Genomic DNA, 24410 nt, shown 5'->3' on the forward strand with positions numbered 1-24410 from the left:
TTGGGGCTAAAACAAGGTAGAGAGAAAGGCAGAACTGAGGGGAAAAAAAAAAAGAAAGGTGCTAAAACAGTCACCCAAGGACAGCTTCAGCTCTAGAGCCACTGAAATTTTAAGTGTCTCTATTACCTTCAGCCACACATGCTTCTGAATTTCCCGGCCAATTTGGGGAAGATTACATACTTTTAAAACTGTTCTTCCTTCTTCTTGCTGCATCACAAAAGCCCCCAGAAAGGACACCAACAAGTATAAAACCAGAACAATGATACTCACTGAGAGGAAATTTGGCAGCTGAGACAACAATAAGAGCATCTGTGATATGTACAGAGACTTACACTAAGAGGGAATATACATGAAGTGTGGAAGGATGTCTATATTTGTTCATGTTTATAATGTAAGATTTAAATGTCTTTTAAATGTGTTTGAAGGCTTTTCTGACAGTAAGACCCTCGGAGCTGGAAGACTGGATATAAATATATACATGCAGAATTTACATCTCCTGTATTATAGACTGTCTTCCTCCCCTGGTGAGCTTTGTAGAGAGGCCTGTATAAATACAGGCATGCATCCAAGAGGGAACATTTTAGTATTGAGATCAGTTTTACAAAAACATGGAAGGTCAAACTGTGAACACTAAACAGCTTCCTACAGAACCTCTATCCAACAATACAATAACCCAAATCTGCTTGAACACCAATAACGTTGCATTTGGCAAACTCTGTGCTAGTAGCAGTATTTTCTGAAATAGCACTAACTTTATCAAGTCAGTGATCTTACTTTTTAGCGCCACACTGAACTGGCATCTCAGACAAGATGTTACTAAAACAAGTATTGCTAACTAAAACAAGTATTGCTAGAAGCCTACAATGTTTAGCCTGGCATGATTTTTATCCATTTGTTTACTGTGATTTCAAAAACTTTGCTAAAAATGTCTCCTGCAGTCAACAGTGACTGCATTAAGACAGTTGAGCATTTTTCAGCATTTATGTTTAAGCACATATAAGGCTTTTTAAATTGAAATATTACTCTTAAGGAAAATGTGGGATAAAGTCCAGATATTATTTATATTTTTTGTACTTTATATGGATAAAATACTTCTTTCCCCCATTTCCCCAGAATCAAAGATTTTAAAAAGGAAATCCATTACAGACTGATTACAAAACACTTCTCCAAGTGGTGCGATTTAAAACTGATTTTGTCCTTATCCTGCACAGCAATATGTGATTACTAAAAGGAGATAAATGATGAATGAGGCTCCCAGGGGTTTGAAAATTCTGTTGCTCTTGTTGTCATCTGAACAGACAAACCCCAAAACATTTGTGGTAAAACCATTTTGTAACTTGCTGAGTTAACATGGTAACTTTTGTAATAGCTGATGGGGTCCCAAAAGAAATTCAGTTTAAAGAAGGTGACCTCAGAGTTACACTCACTGTGTAGTTTTCCTCTATCCACATTTTGCACTATCAGGCAATCTCAAATCAACTCAGTTAACTTAAAGAGACATGGGGAAAGAAATTGCTTGAGTCACTCAGCTACTTATCTATATCAGGAAAAAGGAAGACTGAAAATTTCTTACATGGTTGATAACTTCTGCTTATGATTTCGAAAACACAGAGCCCACAGCACTAAACCACAATTTATGGAAATTGCAGCTCAAATATTGGACAACTAGTTAAAATTGTTACCAAGTAAAAACAAGTCATTTATCCTTGTCACTGATGTCGAAGAAATTCTAAAGCTGTCACATTCTCCTCAGTGTACACTGCTCCACTTTACCCTGCTTTAAAACAGTGAAAGTCAACTAGCAACTCTTATTCCAGTTTGCAGCCTGTATTTTTCCACTCTAGATTTAAAACTGTATGGTAATGGAAATTCTGCATTATTGTGCTGATCCACGTGAAACAATGGAAGCATTTCAGCCTTAGGCCAATGTAAACCCCAGTGCAACTCTCAGTCCTTACACAGCGGTTGTGTGTGGGAGCACAGGAAGGTGGGAAGACTGGTAATGCCAAGAAAGGCTCTGCAGACAAGGTCCCTGCACCAGCCTGTCACAAGTAATACACTCAGAACGTGGCACGACACTCCATCCATCCCTCCAGGTGTCAGCATGGAGAATCCAAAGCCTTTTCCTGTGGGTCTGGGGCTACACATCTCCTTCTCCAAAATCCATGTTACTTTACATACATAGAGAGTGGAACTTCCCTCACTGGCAATTTTTGGCTGCCACTAACAGCAAGTAAATGCTACACATGGCTGCAAATAACTTGACATTCTCTCTCTGAACTTTGCTTCAACTACTAAACCAAAACATGTTCTACAGATTATTATTTTTGTACTCAAAGTAGGTCAAAAACATCTGGAGGTGTTAATAGCAGAAAGATAAGATTATAAGTTACATTTTCAGTTTCCCTGTCAGGTGCTTTCTTTACAATCTCCCTTCACATCACCGATATTCCACAACCTTCTCAGTGCTTTTCACCAGCCCAGCACTATCTCCTCGTCATAGCCGAGGCATTTGCATTTCAATACCCTGCCCGTACCCGAATGTCAGCTCCAACACACCGACTACACGGGAGGGAGCAGCTCGGCAGGATTCCTCGGGAGCTGCAGCAGCACAGGAAGTGGGAACAGTGTGGAAGCTGGCAGGAGACAGACCTCATCTCGGAGCCGTACCTAGCAATCCCAGGGTGGACTGTGGGGGCTCTCTTTTCAGGAGCTGGGCAAGAGAGGGTCCAACAGCCTTACATACAAAAAAAGAAAGAGAAAGGACTATTAACACCGCCTGAGATCCAATCTCATCAGAAAGCAATCAGAACAAGAGAAGCAGTGACAAGGAGAAAAGCTGCAGATCCCTCCAGAGAAAAGGGCAAAGAAAACATGGGCAACTAGAAAGGATGGGAGAGTTCGATTCTAAACTGGGATGAGGAGCAGCTGGAGGGAAAAGGGAGCCTAAGAGCAAAGACTAAACCGGAAAAGGGAAAAGGAAAGGAGACACACAGGAGTGTAAATTCAAAACAAGGTAGAAAAAAACATGTTACAACTTGTTAACTTAGAGTAAGCTTTTCACACACGTTCTTTCTAGCATGGTACAGAAGGTCAACAGCAATTGTCAATGTCTGTGGACCCTAATCAATAGCTTTCAATAGTTATCCTAATATTTTACTATCCTGTTTGGGGGGGGGGGGGAATCAACATTTAAGAGTCATTTAGCCAAATAGCATCCCCTCGTTTTTTTTCCTTTAAATGACTGATTCCAACCAATTCCTTTACTTGAAAAGTAAACAGAAAAGAATACATATTTTGGTAAACATGCCTGGAAATAGATTTCCTAAAGAGCTGAAAAGTCAGAAACACAAATTACCCAAGAAATTGAAATGGTATTTTGCCTCTTTGATCTCTCTTTCACTAAAACAACCATAAAACTTGCAAAACATAGGCAATGCTGTTCCTTCAAACTCACTGTATGTTTCTTTACACGTATGTTCTAAAGTCAAAGAAATGCAAACATTGCATCCATTACGAACTGCGGCTGGGTGAAAGTGCCTACCTGCAGCCAGGCCAGGCAGCCAAGTCTGCTGGCTCCTTGCTCTGCAGCTGGTGCCTCCTGCCCAGGCTCAGGAATCACACCCCACCTGCCACTGCTGTTCAGGTGAGGAAGGAGTAGTTGAGCCAAACAGATCTGACCAAAAAGGTAATTTAGGAAGTCTGTGAATTAAGTTATCTACATGGGATATCCTAGCAATAAGGTAAAGCCATCAAGAAATGAATACATAAGATTAATCATGGAAAGTTACTCATGGAAAAACTGGTAATGCCTTCTTGCATAGTTCTGTATTTTAGAGAACAAAATGAGGTTTTCCTGAAAACACACTGAGCAGTAACTGCCAGGAAGATGCTTCATCTGGATAAAATATCTTAGCTACTTTACAGACACAACCTTTTAAGCAAGTGTGAAACTAGATTAAGAGCTCTAGCTAGTCCAAACGACCAAATCAAATCTCCACAAGTATTTGCTGCTCTCGCTACACATCTTGATTCAGACTGTCTAGGTGAGGTTGTAAGTCAAACAAAAGTCACACAGTAGGAAGTAAATCTAGTTTGTCACAAAGGTAGCTGTTCAGCTATCAATTTTAAATAAGTTAAAGTAAACTTTCTAACTATAGAACCTAATTATTGGAATTCCATAAAGTCTTGGTTCCTAAAACAACTACGTGTTCTTTCCTTCCTGACTATATATCTCCGTATATTATTTTTTCTGCAAATATCCGAGAATAAAGTGTTTTAGCAGACATTAGACAGCCTTTAAGCTACAGCAAGTAAGGGGAAAAACTTTGGAGGCACTTATGAAGCAATTAAAGAAGAAGGAAAGCCAAGCTCTACAAAAGTAAATGGCAAAGACCTAAAGTAAACAGAAATTACGTTCTCTGAAAAGGAACCCCTATTAAATTCGAGGCCAGAGATCCACCAGGCAATGCTCCCCCTCACCCCTGTGCTCACTTCGGAGCAGCCTGGCCGTTCTGCATCAGGTATCAGCTGCTCCACAAGTAACCGACCACTGCAAAGTATTCACATTGTTCCACTTGCTGTCCCAGCGCAAATCCCAGCCTTCCCAGCCCAGCCTAAACTGGCCGCAATAAAAACTGGCAAACAGACCAACCCACCTACAAGTCCAAAATAACCTTCGAGAGAAAAGGAAGGACCCAGAGGAGGATGGAATGCAGCTACACACGTACACACTAACACGTAAAGCCTTTCAAGTCAGTAATTCGTAATAACAACAGAGCAGGGACAGAGCCCCGGCAGGAACAGCATCCACCTGGCACCCACAGCGGCTTTATCCCGGGAAATTCCTCGAAGGTGTCAACTCGGCGGCGGCAGGCGCTCCCCAGCAGGGCGCGGGATCGCGCCACACGCTCCCAGCCGCGGTGCGGGCTCGGGAAGCGCCCGGGGCTGCCGGCGAACACCCTGGGGCCCAGCACCGCGACCGGGGGCGAGGGCGCCGCACGGCCCCGTGGGGGCCTCGGCGCGGCTGCCGGCGCCAGACGGGCTCTGCGGGCGCCGCTGCGACCGGGACCGCGGCGGGGCGAGGGGAGCCGGGGGGACCCCAAGGGAGGGAGGGACGAGCAGTCGACGGCTGCTCCCCCGCCACCCCCCCCCACGCCCCTCCGGGGCCCCCGCCCGCGGCCCCGCTGAGGAAAGCTGACCGCCGCCACCCCCCGGCCTCCCCTCACGGCGCGAGGGGCCGTCAGCCCCCTCCCGCCCCTCACCTGGCAGGGGCTCCCCAGCCCCCCTGCGCCTCCCGCGGCGGCACCCAGGAGGCCCCGTGCGGGCTCCAGGTCCGGCTCCCGCTCCCGCCGGGCCCCGGCGAGGACGCAGCTCCCGGGACGGGGCTGCGACCGCCGCGCCCGCGCGCAACAACCAACTCCGGACACCGCCCCCCGCGCGCGCACCGCGGCGGGAAGCCCCGCCCCTCACCCGCCCATTGGCTGTGGGTGGTGAGGGGGCGTGGCGCCACCGCGGGGCGGTGCGAAGCCCTCAGGGGGCCAGGGCAGCCGCCGTGAGAAGACTACAACTCCCGGTGTGCCCTGCGCGCGGTCTTTAAAAATGCGTCGCAGGGAGCGCGCGTGGTGAAAACGTGTGTGCTTCCGCCTGCGGCGGTGAAGTAGTCCCGGTGAGTGGTTTGAGCTCTGGGCCGCTGAGGGGAGCGGGACAGCGGACGCTGAGCTGTGAGTGCTCCCGGATCGGTTGGGCCTTCTCCCAAGGGGCTTCTCTGGGGTAGGCGAGAGGGCCGTGCTGAGGCGGGAGCGGAGGGATTCGAGCAGGCGGGGCTCTAAGGTGGCCGTGCGCTTGCGGGACGCGCGGCGGCTGCGCGGGCTGAGGGGACGCGGCTACCCCTGGCGACCCCGGCCCTGCGCGGGAGCCGCCGCCGGCAGGTCAGTAGGGATGGCCGCGGGCCCTCCGCCCCTCCTCGGCCGCGGCGGGCAAGGAGTCGGCGGGCGGCCGTGGGTGCTGTGGCCCTCCCGTGAGGGGGGCTGGGGGAGCCGCCGGAGCTCACGGGGGGTGAGGGGCAAGAACCGGGTGAGGGTCTAAGTGCTTGGCTTTCGGTGTTCTCCATTACGTATCTTTCCACGGTTCCTCCAAAACGATGTTTCGTGGTGTCTTAGTTCTATTTATTTGTTCTTTCTTTACGTGCACTTAATGTTCCCTTGTCAAGCAGGTGATTTTGCATAGCGTGGTTTTCTGATACCTCTGTCCATGTTTCCACATTCAGTTGCCTGTTCCTGGGGAACTAAAGTATCTTTTTTCCAGGTGGCAGAAAAAAGCCCCGACCCTGGGGTTGAAAACACCGGGGCCACGTGCCTTGTGAGGCGCCATTCATTCCAATCCTCTGGAAAACCAGCGCTAGAGTGGAAAGGAGGAAGGGCAGGGCAAATTTATAAATAAAAGAGCTTCTGCTCTCTAGGGGAGTGGTCTCCAGCTTTTTTGGCTGCCCATTCCTATCAATAAAAACCACTTTTTATGATGCACCTCTCATATATGTAAATTTACTGATTTGCCAGTTATATACAGGTACTGCTGTACCGATATATACATTATAAAACATACTCAGACATAGAAATTGAGAAAGGATAAGACAAAAACGAAATAGATAGTATTTTAAAACGTTTTTTCTTAAAGCTACAAAAAATGGTTTTTCTACCCTTCAGTGAATTGCCTTGCGTGTGACCCCCTTGAGAGACCACTTTTATAGCACATGTATGTTATTCTGAAGTGATCATTCTTAACTTCTTAAGAGCATAAATATAAACAGCTGATGAAAACGAAGAGTTTATTTTTTGGGGGGGCCTGTTTGTTTGTTTTTTTGATCCTGGCCATATTTGTAGGGGCACAACCTGTTTGAAGATAGTGAAATGCTGGCTGTTTTACCTTCTCTTGGTTTTTCTCACACCTAGGCATATGATATCTACGGTCAGGTATCATATACCTGTTAGAAGAGATACTCAGTATTTCTAGAACTATATCACTTGTTGGCAAATACTGTAACTTCAGAGTCTGGGAGATTGAGGGAAAGTGACAAATTTTTTTTCCTGTGCTGTCCTTACAAATCTGGCATGTCTTGAAATAGAAGCTGAGAAGTTTCGCTTAGAAATGGTGCCTAAAACAGAGTGTTTGGATTAGCCTTTTAAATCCTAAATTAGCTTTTGTATAGGATCCCAGCAGTTTTCAAAACAGAAAAATGGGAGATTGTGTGACCTGACCACACTGTCTTGGTTGTGAATGGAATGTTTCTTCCTTTGGTTGCCCATGATGTGGCACATAGAGGGTAAGGTAGTTGGTGCACCTTTTATGGCTCAGAAAAGGGAGAAGAGAATCGTGTTTCTTAGTGATGCTTCTTTAGTACCTGAGGATTGGGTCCAGCTCCTGTGCGTACCTGGCTGTTAGAAGGTGACTATAATAATTTCTGGTACTTTGTAATAAAGCGACCACGAGGAGAGAGATTCTGACTGTCTTCCACCTTCTGCTCTTGCAGGGTGTCTTCCCTGGCCAAGCTCACGCTTCCTGTGTCTGATGGCCAGGACTGCCCCGAGAACTAAGGAGAGGTGCTGATTTCCCCGGTGCTGCTGGACTGCTGAATGCAAGCACTGACTGTGAGCTGTGGTTTTGCTTGTATCACATTACAATGTTACTCTAAGTGTCAGAGCACAGAAATGAGAAAATTGTACACTAATGTGTTGGGGTTAACTTGTAGTCTTTGTTAGTGTGTCTGTTCACAACGTGTTTAAATAAAGGGTCACTCAGTATCCAGGTGTTCCCAATTAAGCAAGGTGCATCTCCTCACCTGCCAAGGCCAGCTCAGCCTTCCATACTAATTGCTTCTCCTTGATTAAATAAGAAGTGTTTTAGGGCTAGTTCTTGAATGACATTTTTCTCAAGCTTACAGGCTCATACAAGTTTCTGAATTCTTGCTGTACTTCCTGCCCTCTCCAGGCTGTGGTTGAAAAATTTAAGTATTCCTGCTCATCATTGCTGCAGTGCACACAGAGCTGTGCGCATTTTCTTAAGTGTTGTGGAATGTGCTGTGAGAAACTGTTAGAGCACAGGTGAAGAGGCTGCACTTAAAATAATGGAGACACTCTTGACAGTGATCTGTGGGAGAGATGAGTAACTCAAGGGAACATGCTTTTACAATTCTGAGGACAGTAGGTGAATACAGAAAGGTTCTTTTTTTTTTTTTTCCAGTTGTTCATATACCTTTAATAACATGCTGTTTCGGGTCTATAATCTGATTGGCTTGGGAGTCCCAAAATGAGGTTGCTATCTGCATTCCTTCTAGCTTTTTAATTTTTTTACTTCCATTATTTCCCTGAGAAAGAGAGGGGGAATGTTTCTTGTGTTCATGGGAGCTGTTAAACTTCTGCTATTTTAAGACAAGAAGAGTGATCGATAAAAACACTTCAACACTAAGTGTTCATGAGGTATGAATTACTAAGAGTAGTTTGTTTTCAGAAACCACTATTTTTTTCAGGGGATTAGTTTATGAAAGCAGCTAAGGCTAGCTGATGGCTGTTCGAAATACACAGTCAAGTGGTAGCTAAAGCTTCTATTAGTAATATATATTTGAAATACACAGTTAAGTGATAGTTAAAGCTTTATTGATGCAGGTCAGGTTCCATTGGCAGGATCTGCAGTGTTGCTGTCTGACTCCAGGAGTGGCTTCTTCCTGTCCAGTGGCATCAGCAGCACAGCTGTTGGCTCTTATGGCAGCTGTTAGTTTTTACTGGGAGTTGGACTCGATGGTCCTTGTGGGTCCCTACCAAATCAGCATATTCTGTGATTCTGTGGTGCAAACCTGTAGTCTGATACTGGATCTTGCATTCTGAGGGCAGAACAGCCAGGTCTGAGTTTGTCCATGCACTGCCAATGTTACTGCCAGTGGGACAAGTTGGGTGATAAGCATTTTATTGCCAGACTAGTCTGTTTTAATCTCTTGCATAATGGGATTGTTGGGATATATATGTTAAAGCTTTTTGTATGCGCATTAATCCCACAGAGGGTTAATTCTTATTAAAGGAATAACTTGCACTGTTCATAGCTGTTGGGGGCAAAGCTGAGACTGACATTTGCTTTCTGAAGGTCTACTTGATATCAGTTTGACGAAGACAGCTTTTGATGAATTGCAGCTACAGCTACTTTTGAGTGACTGTGTTTATTTGGAGAAATCTTCATTCTGTGTTACAGGGAAACAAAACCACTTAGTGTGGAATACCTGGATTTCTTCCAAGTTCTGAATTTATTAGGAAATCTTCCTTGTTCCTTGACCTTACTTTTTAAAGTTCTGATGTACTTAGAAAAAAACCTGCCTTTCGGAAACATTAGGCACATTACTGGTTAGAGTGTTTGAATAGTAAATATGTTAAAAGGAAGCTGTGCTGTGTTGTCTTCAAAGGCGGCTTATTAACAGTTTTAATCCTAGAAACAAATAATCCTGCACTGTTTTGCAGGAGACTGTGGCAAGAGCTGACTTTGGCTGATTGATTTCAGTCTTTTAGACAGTACATCTTACATACAGTGATTGAAAAATAAACCTTATATTTCACTGTTTCTGAAATTCTTATGACTTGGATTGTTTATACTGTTTCTTCATGTAAAAGGGAATGTAAATCTAAGACATTGGAATGTGCCTTTTGTGCATCATGGCTGGGATAAGTAGTGAGGTAAGCAGTGGACACCCTTAGCCTGCAGTTCAGGATACTGTGATAGCATGAAAATGGCAAAGCATGTTTCAGTCACAAGATTGAGTGGCATAAAGCTTTGTTCTGACAATAAAAATGTGTGAAGTGCGTAAGAGAATGAGGGTAGTCAAAGTGTTGGTTATTAGTTGACTTCTAGAGGCGTAAGACTGACAGGATTTATTTCTAGATCCTTTTTCCATTTTTTTTCTTCCACTAACAAGTGCAAAACACAGAGGATTTCTCGGCAATGTAGTGAATTACCAGGGGAAAAGTCTACTTTTGTTTTATTATTGTGTTCAAATATGGAAAGATGATAAATTCATAGCTTTAATTATATGGTGGTGTCTGAGGGATTGTTTGCAGCCAAAAGAAACTCAACAAACTGTCTTCAACTGCCCTTCAAAATGTCATCTACAGAACCTTGCTAGGCTTTATTTGGAGGGGTTCTCAGACAGTCTTTAAAAAATGGTGGTTAAAGCAGATCTGACTTAGCTGTGTCTGTTCTGTATTTCCTTTTGTTTCAGGTAAGTGGTATGGCATGAATTGGTGGCGGTTTTGTGAATTTTTGTGTTTGTTACTTAAGAAATAAACCATTTGTTCCTCTTGGAGTTCCCTTGGCTGTTTTGGAGCCTTGGACATAAGTTGGTGTGTTGTTTCTTAACTTTGGGGTATTGTTTGCTGAAATCTAGTAATTGACAAAACATTTAGTAATGGAAATGAAGGATATTTTGAGAGAATGGACTTCATCACTTGTATAAGAAGAGGCGAATAATCTTAGGCTTGTGTCTGGGCCATAATTATATGTTCATCAAAGGCTGAATTTCTGATGTAATGGAGTTTGTGTTCCATACCAGTTTTGAGGATATGCTGTGCCTAACAATATATGGAAAGTGTCAGTCTCCACGTCTGGAAAAGCAATGGAGAGAGAGCTGTGGCAAAACAAGTTCTGGTAATAGTATGAGACTGTACAGGAGAGAAAACAGATCAACACTGAGCAAAGTACTAGAAGCAGTAAACTGTGAATCTTCTTTCACACTTGGAAATCTGGAGTTTGCTAACATTGCGTTTCTGCCAGGAAAACTGGGGAGCAAGGGGGGTGTTCCCAGTGCAGGATAATGGCACACAGAGGTAAGAGAAGAAAGCTTGGAGTACAGTTTAGCTTTAAGGGTGGTGTTGTCTTACTTGCATTCTAAAGATTTTCTGTGGGTACGGTGCTGCTCTTATGTCCCAGTTTTCCCCTGCTTACTTTAAGAGTGGTCTGCCTTGTTTTCATTTTCACTTATCCAGAACATTGACAAAGATATCTTCTGATACCTAAAGGATAAAAAATGTAAGACTTCCTGAAGAAGGATGTTCTGTTTAAAGCTACTATCTCTTCAAAGATGCAAGCATCTTGTTGGAATATCTCAAGAATCACAAATTCTGTGGGATTTCTAGAACAGATGAGCAAATCATCAGAGCCTCCAAAAGACCTGAAATATAGGCATATTGGAATGCATTTTTTTCCAGCCCTGACATCTAGTCAGTAACTATCATAGGTAACCTACTAAAATCTTTTGGAGCAGAGTGCTGGCTGAGGGTGCATTTACTGCAATACGTTTTAGCTGCTATTGCACGTGACTCATGCTGCTGCTGAAATGAAATCGAGATAACCAGTATTTGACTGAATCCTCACTGTTTCAGTATGTGGGAAACAGGACAGAATAGACTCCAACTACTCTTTGCTGAGTTTGAGATAAGAAATTGCTGCAATTAATGTAAGATATGACAAGCCAGCGTAATAAATAATAAGACATGAATCAGAATTGTAGAATTGAAGTTCTTTTTCCAGACTTATGGGGATGAATCTCATCTTTCATCGGGAGAATAAATGTTTAGCTTTAGATTGGAAAGGGGGAAAAAGTCATATCAGCTTATGATATCCTAATTTTTTTCTGGTAATTGTGTTTTGTCCCACTTAAGACTATTTTGGGGCCCTCTGTTACTGGAATAGCTTCAAATGTTCTTCATTTCTGGCAGCAGTAAAATTTTAGGGGGAGTTGAATTGCAGCCTATGGAGTTATAGCAATGTACATCACTAACTCCTGGCTGTGTTACTCCTATCCCTTTTTCTTCTGCCAGCTGCTTCTTGGATCCTTTGCTGAGCCATTTCACCCTTTCATTTGGCATAAACTAATTTGATAAATGAACTAAATGCTCTTCTGTTTCTTCAGCATGCTGAAATACCATGTGATTTGTCCATGGAACAGGTGCCAGGCTGAAAGACGATGCTCTAGTAGTTGGTAGCTCAACAGGCTTAGGCTGCAATGAAACTGTAGCCTTAGGCAATGGACAGCTGTTGTCTGCACCTTCCAGCACCTGGCTTGTCTTTATGCAGGCAGAGGACCTTTCTGGATGCTTCTCTTGATATCTTGTGAAAACTACAGCCCACTGCTGGCAGAATGAATCCAAAAAGTTATCTTGGGTGATTGGAGGTGGCTCTTAAAGCTTAATATGACTTTACCACATGTCAGTGGGAGTTTCCATACACATTCTTTTTTAATAAGCTCTGGTATTTCTTTGAGCCCTTCCTTTCAGCTATGTCTAGCTGAAGATACCCAGCCTCCTCGCTTTCCCAGGATTCTCCCAAAGGGAAGAGTTAGGGAGTTAAGTACCTCTTATAAAATGTCCAGTAAGCTGTGGAGATTGCTGTAACCAGCTGAGAAAGGAGGAGAGAGCAAGACCTTCCCCTCTTAGCAGCAGCAAGTTACTCCTTTGTAAGCTATCCTTAAATCTAGGTTGTATCAAAATATGCAAAGCTTGAGCATTAGAGAAATACAATTTCAGGCCTCTTCTAACTTATGCAACCAGTATTTTGCCAGTTTCCCATTCTGTGTCAGTTGACAGCAGTGTATAAACCATTGTGTGACATCACCAGGATTCTGTAAATTGTTCGCTAACACCAAACATTTACTTGAAATGTAGAAGCAGAAATATTTTTTCTTAAAGCTCCGAGTATAGGAAAAAGAACATGCGAGAAAAGCTTCTGAATCATATTAGTTTGATCCCTGCTTCTTAAATGTCAATTTCAAGTAACAAATAGTGCATGATTCATACTGCTTGCTGAAATTTGATGGTTTTGAACAAAATGCCATCAATTTAAAACTTCTTGGTTATTTGTGGAGAGGTAATGTGACAAGTGCTTTTTCAGTAGTTGTGGTTGACTAACCTGGCTCAGCTTTTTGTTTTTAAAGAGTGTACTCAAGCAAACCAGACTTGATATTTGGTCACATTAAAACTAGTATAGCTCAGGATGGGTGTAGGCTGGGAAAGCCTCCTTGGGAGCATTGACATGAAGAGGTGTTGGAGGTGACTGGATAATCCAGCTTGGGAACATTAGCATTTAGTGAAGCTTGAGCAGCTAAGCCTTAGGTATAAATAAGAGTACAGAGGAATCTTAACAGGCAAGGTATAACACATGTCTTCTGCAGCTGGCACTGCTACAGCTGCTTTGGAATTCAGAAAGGGTTGCTAGCACACTGGAAAAAGGATCAGTTTGAACATGAGTTTAAGGCATATTTTTACTTCTAAAAATAAATGCAGGTGCAGCTTTGTTTAACTTCTTGAAATGATACATTTATCAAATAACAACTTAATCAGAGTTTTTTAATACAGGCTCTTATCTTACAGGGTTTAACCTGTGAAATCATAACAAAATCTACGTGACCACTGCAGTAAGAAGTTGTACAAATTTACTGTGTGCATAAAAGCTGTGTGGGACAGCTGCTGCAGTGATGCTTCTTACCGTCAGTCTTTAAAACAAGACTGGGTAATCATGATGTAGGTTTGAATTCCTCTGTGTTTCTGTTTTTTAGCAGAGAGTAGTGCTGGTGTTAAATGGGTCACAGTGATCACAGTTATCCCCTCTAGCCTGTGCCTGTACTGCAGCTTTTTTATAAGGAAATTAGCTTTTTTGGTTCTAGCCCAGGAAATTTTTGGAAAGTACAAAAACTTTGCGGGTATTTGTATTAGACTAACCCAAGTTGTCTTTGTCTTGACATGAGATTTGATTGCTCTTCTGTTTACATTTGGATATAAAAAGCTATAGAATTATTAACTGCATATTAGACTGTGAGACTTTATGTGAATTGTTTTGAATGCGCAGTGATGTGAAAATTGTCCAAATATCAAAGATACTTTTCTTACTTGAGAAATCTTTTCTGTTAATGTTGTTTTAACCTTAAAAAACTTAAAGTTCATTGCAAGTATGAAAAAATGTGAACTCTGTTACAGATGGCTTACTTGCATTTTCTCTATAGAAATATACTTTACATGTCTGGAATTTTTTAGGCAAGTTATTTATATAATTTTATTGCTACTTATAAAAACATACATTCTGTCCCAAAGTCATTTCCACAGAGTATTTCTCAAGGGAATTACAGAACAGACATTTATCAGGAGGAGTTTGCACATAAAAAATAACTGATCACAAGGTACTTTTCAGCACATTCCTTGAGTTTTTGTTCTCACGTTGCTGTTACATGGAAGAGTCTTGATATTCAAATAACCACACATGAAGGATTTGCATTTTTATAGTGAGGAACAGTGGGAAGACAGATCTCAAATGCATAGTAAAGGCTGGAAACTTTTTAAAAAATATTAACTTCAGCTCTTACCTTAGTGCCTTTATATTACAGACATCTGGGAATTACATTAGAAAAGTTTTTTTTTTTCTTTATTGATGCACAATTCCTTATTCTCTAGTCTGAGGTCACTAATGTTTGTCAGCTAAGTGTCTATAATTGACTTTTTATGGAGACATTTGAGTATTGCTATATAAATGTAGGGACCTACTGGTCTCCAGTTCTGATGCATGGTTGGGTTTTTTCTTTCCAGCATGTGTGAATGTAGATCAGTGACTGATCAGTAGAGGATTCTGGGCAAGTGATGCGTCAGGATTGTGGTAATGCAGCAATATATTCCCCCAAAGTTAACCTGGAAAAGGTCTGTCATGTAGATAAATTTTACTCAAATCAGTTGTCAGTGTGGAATAGGAAATGTATCTGTCATATTTCCAGTTTTGAGGCTTGAGTGTCTTGGTAGCATCTCAGTTCTGTGGATGTATTTGTATACCATTATAATTAAAAATACAGAAATTTGAGCAATTGGAGGTTTTGCAGATCAGATAAAGGAGTTTCCTGGCATTTGCTGTGACTTGCTACTGCTAAATAATTTAGTGTTTAAAAGGTAAATGAAATGCAAAGAAACACGACAGCATCAGCAAACCCAGACAAGTAATTAGAATGGCAGTTTATTGAAAGAATACAGAAGTATCAAATTAGTGAAATAGTTGACAAATCAGTTGCTTTTTGGATGTTGAACATAGATGGGGGGTTGCAAGTGTGTTAAGTACTGCAGTGGTTATTCAGGTAGGGCTTGAATATCCCTGTGAAGATGGTTTCATGCTGCTGGTGGCAGGAGTGTTAGTTGGTGATTCATAATCCAGCTTTGGCACAGAATGTCTCTTCAATTTTTCATATAGTGCTGACTATTTCTTTTAAGATTTAAAGCCCTTTTGTTATGCAAATAACAGTATATCCTCTGTCAGGCTAAAAATGAGAACTTCTGCTTATATGTGATGAAGGGCTTGATGTTACAATATCTTCTTGGTCCCTCAGTCATCTGTCCCTATAATCTTGTAAAAATGTGTGCAGTTCATTTTGGTGTGCCCTCCACTTGAAGGACAGAAGGTATTGAACAAGTGGACTAGTTAGTGGAGTGGCAAACACAGCAGCCCTGAGCTAAGGTCTCCATTTGAAGAAAAGAAAAAGAAGCTGCTTAAAGCTGCCACTGAATTAAACCTACTTGAAATTGCTGGAAGTTGCATTCTGTGAAGTGAGCCTAACACAGAACTCCTCTTGGAAATGGCAGCTTGTCATTGTTTTTTACAGTTTGTTGAAGTGGTTTGAGTTGGGGTAAACACTGCTTATTATACTCAGAGTTGAGAGTAAATCTGAGCTTAATTCGAAGGGTGAGGGAATCTTTGATTCGGGGCAGTATTGGAAGTCCAGCTCTAGCTTCACTAATGGGAAGAGAAGATCCTGGATTCCTTGCTAAGGTTGTTCTTGATGGATTTTCTGGTTAATAGATGAATAAAGTGAAAACTTCCTCTCTGTTCCAGTGTCCTTTTACTCTCCTGTCCCTCCAGCTTTGTCAGGACTGGGGGAGGTGTTGTCTGATACACCTCTGTTCCTGTGGCCATTTTAAGGGCTTGCTTCAACTGCTTTCGTCTTGTCTTCCATCCATCTTGCCTGTGTCCTGAGAATAAGCAGTGCTTATTTCTTTAGCTCTTGGTAACCTTCTTATCAAAAATCCAAAGCAGTTGAGGGCATTTGATGATTTAAATCAGTGTTCATCAGGATTTGAGCCAGACAGTGTAACATGGTGTCTGCCATAAAGATGATCTTCACCTTGGTTTTGAGTAGGTGTTGGGATCAAATGACTTCTAGAAGTCACTTCTAGTCTAAACTTGGAATCATTAAATGTGAACGATGCAAGAGATGTATTTCTTGATTTCTAGGAGTGTGTTTAATTCAGTATAGCAGAAAATGTGGACCTTTCTCACATTGTTTCCTTTTTTTCCCCTGCAGCCAACAAAGAAACTATGGTGACTAGACACATGCTTTGCTGGGTGGATCTTAATCAGCAAAACTGGTTGGCATCTTCAGATTTTTTTGTATGCTTAGGAAATATTTATATATAAAGTGTGTAACTATTGGGTGATGTCAGCAAGTGTTACTGAGAAAGGCATTTTAAATAGCAATACAAATTTAGATATTAATTATGCCGATTAAGATATGGATACTTGAGTAGAAGAAATTTTCATTGTGAAGTGAATGAATGCTTTTGCTTCTTGTTAATTGAACTGTTAGCTGTAAATGAAATACACTTCAATTGTCAAAAGCCACAGTTTTTACAAACTGAAATTTCACACAGGGTTTCCTATTCAGCTTGGCACAGTTTCAAGTAATAAGCTGCTTGGTTTGTACATGCTAAACTCCAAGACCTGGGCTTGTTGTGCTGTGGATGGGAGGTGTTAAGTCGAGATTGGTGCAATATCTTCTCTCCCAGGATTCTTTATTTACACAGTGCAACCTGCTCTGAGGTTTACTCATTGCTGTTACTGATCAAGCAGCAGTAGGACTGGTGATTGGAGTGTTTTGGGAATGTGTCCTCACTGCTGAGGGATGCGTGTGTTACTTAAAGCGGCCAGGTAAGGCTTTACTCAAGACTTACTTAACACTTTCTTCTGCCTGTCTGTTTTATCATGAAAAACAAAGCTCAGTTGAGATGTGAACTCAACCTGCTGAATTCTTTTTGGTGATCTTACCATGGAGCTTGGAATGCTATGGCCATATTTTGTCTAGAGTTATACATAGATGACCCTTTCTAGAGGTCAGGAAACAGTTCCAGGGTGGGAACGAGCTGTTTTGGGAGACTGTTGAAGACCAGGAAAAACAAGCTTCCATTACTGTAATAAATGTTTTATCTTGGGACATCTATAAGCTCAAATATGATTGAAGTTTTCATAAAATCTTAAGACTTTTTATTTTTAAAAATAAAATGTTAATAAAGCAATATTATGCTTTTTTTTTCCTTTGTTTTGGGATATGTAGAGAGGCGCAAAATATAAATGAGTGCTTTTTCAGAGGAGTCTTTTTAAATGAAAAGGGAGTGCTGGTGACTGAGAAGGCAGTTGTCTAACTCAAAGCCCTTGAGCTAACTTTGGGGATTAAATGTGGTATTTGATCCTCAACTAATCTGTGTGCTTACTTCTAACAGACTGCAAAAGGTAATCAAAGAAAGTAAGTTTTCCGTGCTTGCACTTCTGTTGTAAAATGTTTAGGCTTCACAAATCAAAAAAGACAGCGGTGCCTGAACTGTTGTTTTCCAGCAGTTGGCTTTGTCTGTTTCTGCTCAAGGCAATGAACTTCAGGTCATGATATTATACTGAGGTGAAATCTATGTGGTAGCCCTTTTGAAAATAGAAATGTTTTTCCACTTTCCCACTATTTAATGCTGTGTAAACCAGAGTGTTGCTGACCTTTTGCAAGGATCACAAAGACTTTAGTTCTTATTTCTCTTTGCAGTAAGAATTGCATGATGTGTGTTCAGGTCAGTCTCAGAGCGACTTCAAGATCTCTGAAACCAAGCAAAGACTAACAATTAGTTGAGATGTCCAAAATAAAGGTTAAGATTGGTAGTGCTTCAAAGTTTGTTTCTGAAGTTTGGTTTTATTCTTAGCTTTTAGAGATTTCCTTTATGACCTTTAAACCCACTATACAGCTGTACCCATATATAGGGGTGTTGGGATAATATTTCTGCTTTAGCTCAGAGGAACCATATTTACTTAACAAATATATATAGAAATGAAATCATGCAAAAGAAATGTAAAAGCAGTATAAATCTGCTGTTTGCTAAATATGGTAAATACTCAAACCTGAATGCCAGATACCTTTCAGAACACTTGTAACTAAACATAAATTAGTCATCTTTTCAAATGTAAGTGCATGAAGACATTGTGTTGTGTGAGACCTCCATCCTCATGTCTGTTCAATCATCAACCTCTTTGAAAAGATTTACATTCTCTTTTAGGGTTAAATTTATTTAGTGCATAGATCAACACTGTTTTTCAAAGCTTGTGTGTGTTTCCCACCTGCAGTTTCTTGTTTCCAGCATATGAGGAGCAGCTGTGGAAGAGGAAAGTTGGAAGAGCAGATTAAGTCCTGGAAGTGCTTTTCCCAGGTTTTTCTTTGCTCCTTGGCTGTAAGCTCTAGGCAGTGATACTCTACTCTTAGGGTTTTTCCCTCACTTCTTTTGCCTTCTTGCCTATGATATGATAGGAGATGCACAAAGAAGAGGTTGCAAAGTCAGTAAAGGAGACGGTGGGAAGAAGTTAACCTCTCCCCTCAGAGCAGTTTCTTTGGGCTACTGGAAACGGTTTGAGGATCGGATCCAATATTGCAAATGTTTAGTTGTTGTTCCAAGCACTCAGCCTAGGATACTTAAGCACACTGCTGGCATGGATGCTTTTTTCATGCTACTTCAGCTCCAAAATGAACTATTTTCATTACATATGCTATAGGTTTTCCAAAAATGCCCTCTGCCTGCATATTCCCATCCCTCACGTGCATCTCTGGATCTCTTATGTATTGCTTAACACTGGAGAGCAATCAGACCACTCCAGTGGGTTTATGCTTTTGTTGCTTTTTTCCCCTTGTTTTCCATTCATGATGCTAAATATTCTAATTTCATATTGCTTCTGGATGCAGAGGAGTATAGGGAAAGCTATATGCTAACTTGTCTACATTCTGCTGTTGATTTAAGTTAACTGTTTTATGGAACCATGGAAGTACGTGGGTTTTGAATGATTTTAAAATTTCTTTCCCTTTGGTGCTGAGAGGGGAATCCTGGTATGTGCCTAGTTTAGAGCATAAAGTTTGTCTTTTTAAATTTCCCTAAATTTTTTAATTGATGTAGTCTTTTACTCTAGTATCCATTTTAACACATTTTTTCTGTGGACTCAGACAGCTTTCAAATCTTGTTAACAGCTGTCAAAGGAGCTGTCTGCTGTTCCTGGAGAGAATGCTTTGGCCGGACTGGGCTGTCTTTTCTGTTTCTTTTCTTTTCAGGAATCCAGACAAGGTTTTGTAAGCAATATCCACTGATGTATTGATACTTACTTGAACCTCTTGTCTGTTCTTTTGTGCTCACTTTCCTTATTAGTTTTTCCATCAATGTGTTTCCAAGGTCTTTGCAATTTTTATCCTGTGATGCCAGTGGTACCATGTGGGACTGCAAGCCTTGGCTGAAAAGGGATTTTGGTGCCCTTTATGCAATGTACCTCTAAACTTCAATTTCTGATAGATATTAAACTATTACCAGAGAGTTTTAAGACCAGATTAGAAACAAACAGCTTAACCCAGTTCTTCACTATTCTTGCTATTAGAAAGGATTTGCTAATAGCAGTTCTTTTGTTCAGGTTTATATGCCTGTTATTTTGCGCATCTAAGGCTATCTAAAAATTGTGATTTCTTCTACATGACAGGTTTGAGTACTCAAACTCACTGGCTTTATGTTGGAATAATGCATGGCAACAGCAAGAATATAAGAACAAAAATGTATGGAAGCTGATGTGTCATATTTTTTTCTAAAGATGGATCTTCTCTGAAAACAGGCAGAATGAGTTGCTTGTTTTGTGTGAGAATCACTGACTCTTCCCACACTTCATTTCCTCTAACCTTTGTCCCTGTACCCGTATCAGTGCATTTAAAATACCCAGTTCCATGCTGACTTTGTGGCTTTTGAGGTCAGAGTAGATGCTTTTGTGTTGGGTCATGATGCCTGTGGTGAGTCATTCTCTTAAGTATATACTCAATCTCTTTCTCAGTATATTCTCACATCCAAAGTATTTGACCCCATATTCTGTAAAATGGCTGTAATGACTTGTTTTGGTGGCTATGTGCATGAAAAGTTCCAATCTGTATTCCTCTGTGGCAACAGCCAGAGTTTCCTCTTGCAGAATATAAGTAAGCTTGGAATATATGCTGCAGTCCTTTACAACTTCTGTGATGGATAAAGCTTTGAGGGAGAGCAAAAGTGCTAAAATAGCTTTAAAACAACTTTTCAATCTCAGCAGGTGTACACAGTCTTCAATTATTTTATTTTCAAATATGTAACTTTGCATTTCACTGGCCAGTCACAATCAGGATTCCTTGACATTCAGTTATCTCTGGTTCAGAATACTTGTTTGGTATTTTAAATCAAAGTACTCCTCAAGCATTAATTAATACTGTTTCTTGTTTCACTTGTGTGATGCTGGTAAATGTTTGAGCTGGGTAAACACCATGAAAAACTTCAGTCTGTTCATTTACATTTTTTAATAAACTGCTTTGCCTATGGCACTTTTATGTTTGCATTGCACAAACAGTGAGTGATTGAGTCTTACAGACATAAATGATCAGAGGAATGGAACTTCAGTTTTGGGAAGTAACCATCTGCTTACTGCTGGGGAAGTTACCAGGCTCTGGTGAGGTCTTGGGTGATTTACCAGCGCTGTGGTTTGAGAAATGTCTGTGCTTCAGGCGCCATTTGTGACGGTACATGGCTGCTGGTTTGTGGGGTTTTATGGGGTATCCCTTTTACTTTGTTTGTGTGGAAGGAGCTGATGGAAAACTTTGTCCTGTGAAATATGAGATCCTCAGATCCCAGAGAAATTTTCAAATGGCAGGTGAAGAAGTAGGCTAAATTGCCTATAGTGACTGGAAATTCAGAAGACATTTTTATGGGTAGATTACAAAACCCAGTCCCATCCCTGGTAGTCATCTGTTGGACTTTAGGTAGAGTGATAAATGAAAAATAAAAAATTCTCAAGATTTATTTTGAGAGTTACTTTTTGTGATCAGAATGGTTTCTGTTTTCTCAAGTGAGATCTGTAACACGAAAATTAAATTAATTTTGTAGAATTGTATGTGTTGATGGTATTATCTTAAATGGCAACTGATGCTATCATGAGCAAAGTTATTTCAGAATAAAATGAACTGTCCTAGTCCATAGGTATGTAATGCCTGCAGTGAAGGGCTAGATAGCAAAGCCTCCCTTCTGGGTACCAGAGGTAACCACAGTTACTGTTTTTAGGTACCCAGGGATTACATATACATATACGTCTTGTATGTGCCTCACCCTAAAGCTTTTATATGACTAAGGGTAGAATGCAGAATTGAACACTTGTGTTTTTAATATACATGTTTGCAGATGCTTGACAGGTGTTTCAAAGGTCAGAATATGAACAGCTTTGTTAGTGTTTGCTGCAAAGACCCAATTAAACAAAGCATAAACCTAAGCTTTACATCTTTCCCTTCTTTCCTTAAGTGGCTTGGAAATGCAATGGAACTCTGGAATTTTTTCCGGCAAGTCTCTATTTTGGTCTGTAGTGTTTCTTTGTTTTTACTGGCAATAAGTAAAAATAAAAGCAGTTGGCTGTTCTCTGGTATATATTTTCTGGTTTGACAGAAAAACCTTCATCCCATCGGGTTGAGCTTGTAATTTTCCTAGTCACAAAGACCTTTGTCTAACGAGTTGCCTGTAGGGAGAAAGTCAAATGTGATTTTTTGCAGCCAAGCATGTTGGATAACATGCTTCTGCTCAGCTTGATGGAAGAAAATGCTCTGCCAGAGGGAATCTGAACTTCCTCTGACAGCTCCAAAAGTATTGTGGTTTTAATAGAAGACGGACTTACTTCAGTTTTGTTTCTGATGTTCTGGCTGCATGTGGAAAGGCAGAGGAAGTGATGGTTCTTTGGGCTTTTCTCTCAGTAAATCATCTGAATTTAGATTGTTTGCATTCTGAAGTGCTTGGATTCTGATGCTGAGATAAGGAATACTGTGGCTCTTCTGTGACGTAGCAGAGTTTTTTTTTTTAATCTGTTATCCTCTGAATGGTAAAATTTGGACTTATTTACTCTGGCAAAGGGGGATGAGAGGCTTCAGAAGAAAAATTCTCCACTCAGCAGTAATGTTTCTAAAACTAGAGCTGGAGATGAGGTAATTGGAACTCCTGCAGTGTTTTATAATCAGCCTGCAAGTTGGATTTCTGATGCTGACTTCATATTTAAATATGCTTAACTGTAATAAATAATATGTATTTATAATCTTACCTTGTAATTGTATGGCTAAAGAGTTTAGTAATTTTTTTTTTTTTTTGTTCTTAAGATGATCTGTTGTAATGTAGTCATTGAAAAGGCAGCATTGTTAAGGGCTGTTCACCCTTTTCCCAGTGTTCAGGGGCATCTTAAGACTCGACCTGGCCTTGGAATGAGGAGGATGTCAGTCTGCATTTGACAGTGGCTTATGACATGACCAGACCTGTGCAGACACTGCAGAGCGCAGCCTCACATCACTCACTTGTGAATGAGTGTGCACAGGCAGAGCAGGTTACGTTTTGTGGAAGCAGTGAACATTTTGGACAGTGCAGTGGTTGCTTTGCTTAGGCTCTGGAAGAGACCTCACATGGGACGAGCCATGGGACAGGAATGCCTGGTGGGGGAGAAGAAGGGCTGCCTGTAGCTTGTGTTGGGACAGTGTGGCCATGAACTTGTGCTGCTCTGACTTGAGTTGGCTCCTGACAGATAAGTGCAGCTGTGCTATGCTGAGGTGGTCTGTTTCATCCTTCTGTGTGTATTGATGTGTGTAGTAGCATTTAGATCTTTATGCTGTAGAAGTTTTTCTTTCATTTCCTGAGTAATTCTGTCAGACCATGTTGGTTCACTCTGTACAATTTTGTACAGGTATGATCTCTGGCATGCAACCAAAATGTCCAGCTGGAAAACTTGAACTGAAAGTTACGAAATACTGTTGTCCGCTTTCTGTATCATGAAGTCGTGATGGATGAGGGAAGAGAGGGAAAGAAAATGATAAATTCAGCCACATTTTTGATAGCATAGGATCTTCTCTAGGCTCATAAAGAAGGTTAACTAATGCTAGTGTATGTGTTAGTTGAACCTTTGAAATCCTATCAGATACTGCTGTTAATGAATAAATCAGTCTCTCTATTTCTGCTTAGCTGATTGCTTTCTTGAGCCAACACAACCAGTAGTGTAGCAGTACAGTGAACTCAGAGCTGCTCTAGTTTCAATTAGTTTTATTTGGAGGAGATGCTTCCTTGCATTGAATTGTAGGGCTGGTAGGGTTTAGAGTTTTAACAGCAGTTTCAGTTTTCTTTTTGCATTTGGGTAGAAATAGAAAAAAAATAAAATAGGGGATATGTGCAAGCCATTAGAAAACTAAGTGTACATTATTTCTTTTGCCCTGAATTTAGTTAACTGTATTTCAATAAACATGTAGCTCTGCAGTGGGGTTGAAACTAAGTGGATAGTGATTTTGGAGCAAAGGTTTGGAGCAAAGCAGGGAGGGTTATCCCTGAGAAATGGGACTGAAAGACTTGTGTAGGTTCCCATCTGCTCTCAGTGAGCTTTAGGGCAACTGTTTTGTTTTCTTGCTCTCTGGAACTGATTAGAAGCCATTTTAAATTCACTGATGTTACTTTTTCTTTAGGATGTGGGTCAGTATCATCTGAAAGAGTTACTATCTAAAACATATGGGATAAATAAAAAAAGGGTATGGTCCTCCCAGCTTCCTGTGTTTGTGTTCTGTTTATGTGTTGTTAAGGTTGCTGTCCAGCTGCCTCCCTGCAGTTTGAAAGTGAGCTTGGGTTAGATGTAAGCTGACAGATCAGGACCTGGTGAGAAGGTCACAATGGGCATAATTGCTTAGGCTTCCTTTTTAAAAAATCATAATTAAGGATTTTCAACTGACGAATACTGTGTAACACGAAACAGAACTTAATTTCCCTGTTAGTTGATAACTGCATGAAGCGATTTATATTGTATATTTAGAAACTGCTTAAACAGCTTCCTGGATATCAGTGAAGAGCTTAATTTTCAAATCAGTTGAATTTTCAGATTTCTTGTGATACATAAAGTCCCAGCCTTGATCTAGTTTCTTTTCTATGTGTGTAGATTCTTTTCTATGTGTGAGTATTGTTTGCACTGCCTTCTTTAAGGATTAAAATCATACTTGTTTCACCAGAGTATCTCACTACTTTTCTTAACAGCATTATATTATTTGTCTTTCTTTTCCTGTC

General features: G+C 41.0%; 2 protein-coding genes across 14 annotated transcripts in view; one reads left to right on the forward strand and one right to left on the reverse strand.

Moving 5' to 3' along the window:
* The window catches only part of PEAK1 (pseudopodium enriched atypical kinase 1), a 110186-nt gene extending 104781 nt beyond the window's left edge, over nucleotides 1-5405 (reverse strand). For all 5 annotated transcript variants that reach the window (XM_069026270.1, XM_069026269.1, XM_069026271.1 and 2 more), the window contains exon 1: nucleotides 5265-5405. The gene's annotated coding sequence lies outside the window, so the exon portion shown is untranslated. The remainder of the gene's footprint in view (nucleotides 1-5264) is intronic.
* A 177-nt stretch (nucleotides 5406-5582) lies between these two features.
* Nucleotides 5583-24410, forward strand: part of HMG20A (high mobility group 20A) — a 38321-nt gene continuing 19493 nt past the window's right edge. The window contains exons 1-2 of one of the 9 annotated variants that reach the window (XM_069025466.1): nucleotides 5583-5668; nucleotides 7529-7646. The gene's annotated coding sequence lies outside the window, so the exon portion shown is untranslated. Of the gene's footprint in view, nucleotides 5773-5844; nucleotides 5931-6853; nucleotides 7444-7528; nucleotides 7647-7938; nucleotides 8203-24410 lie in introns of those variants that run through there. The other 8 variants (XM_069025465.1, XM_069025469.1, XM_069025467.1 and 5 more) reach the window with 8 other exon arrangements.

Source organism: Aphelocoma coerulescens, chromosome 10, assembly GCF_041296385.1.
Source record: "Aphelocoma coerulescens isolate FSJ_1873_10779 chromosome 10, UR_Acoe_1.0, whole genome shotgun sequence".
Lineage (NCBI taxonomy): Eukaryota > Metazoa > Chordata > Aves > Passeriformes > Corvidae > Aphelocoma > Aphelocoma coerulescens.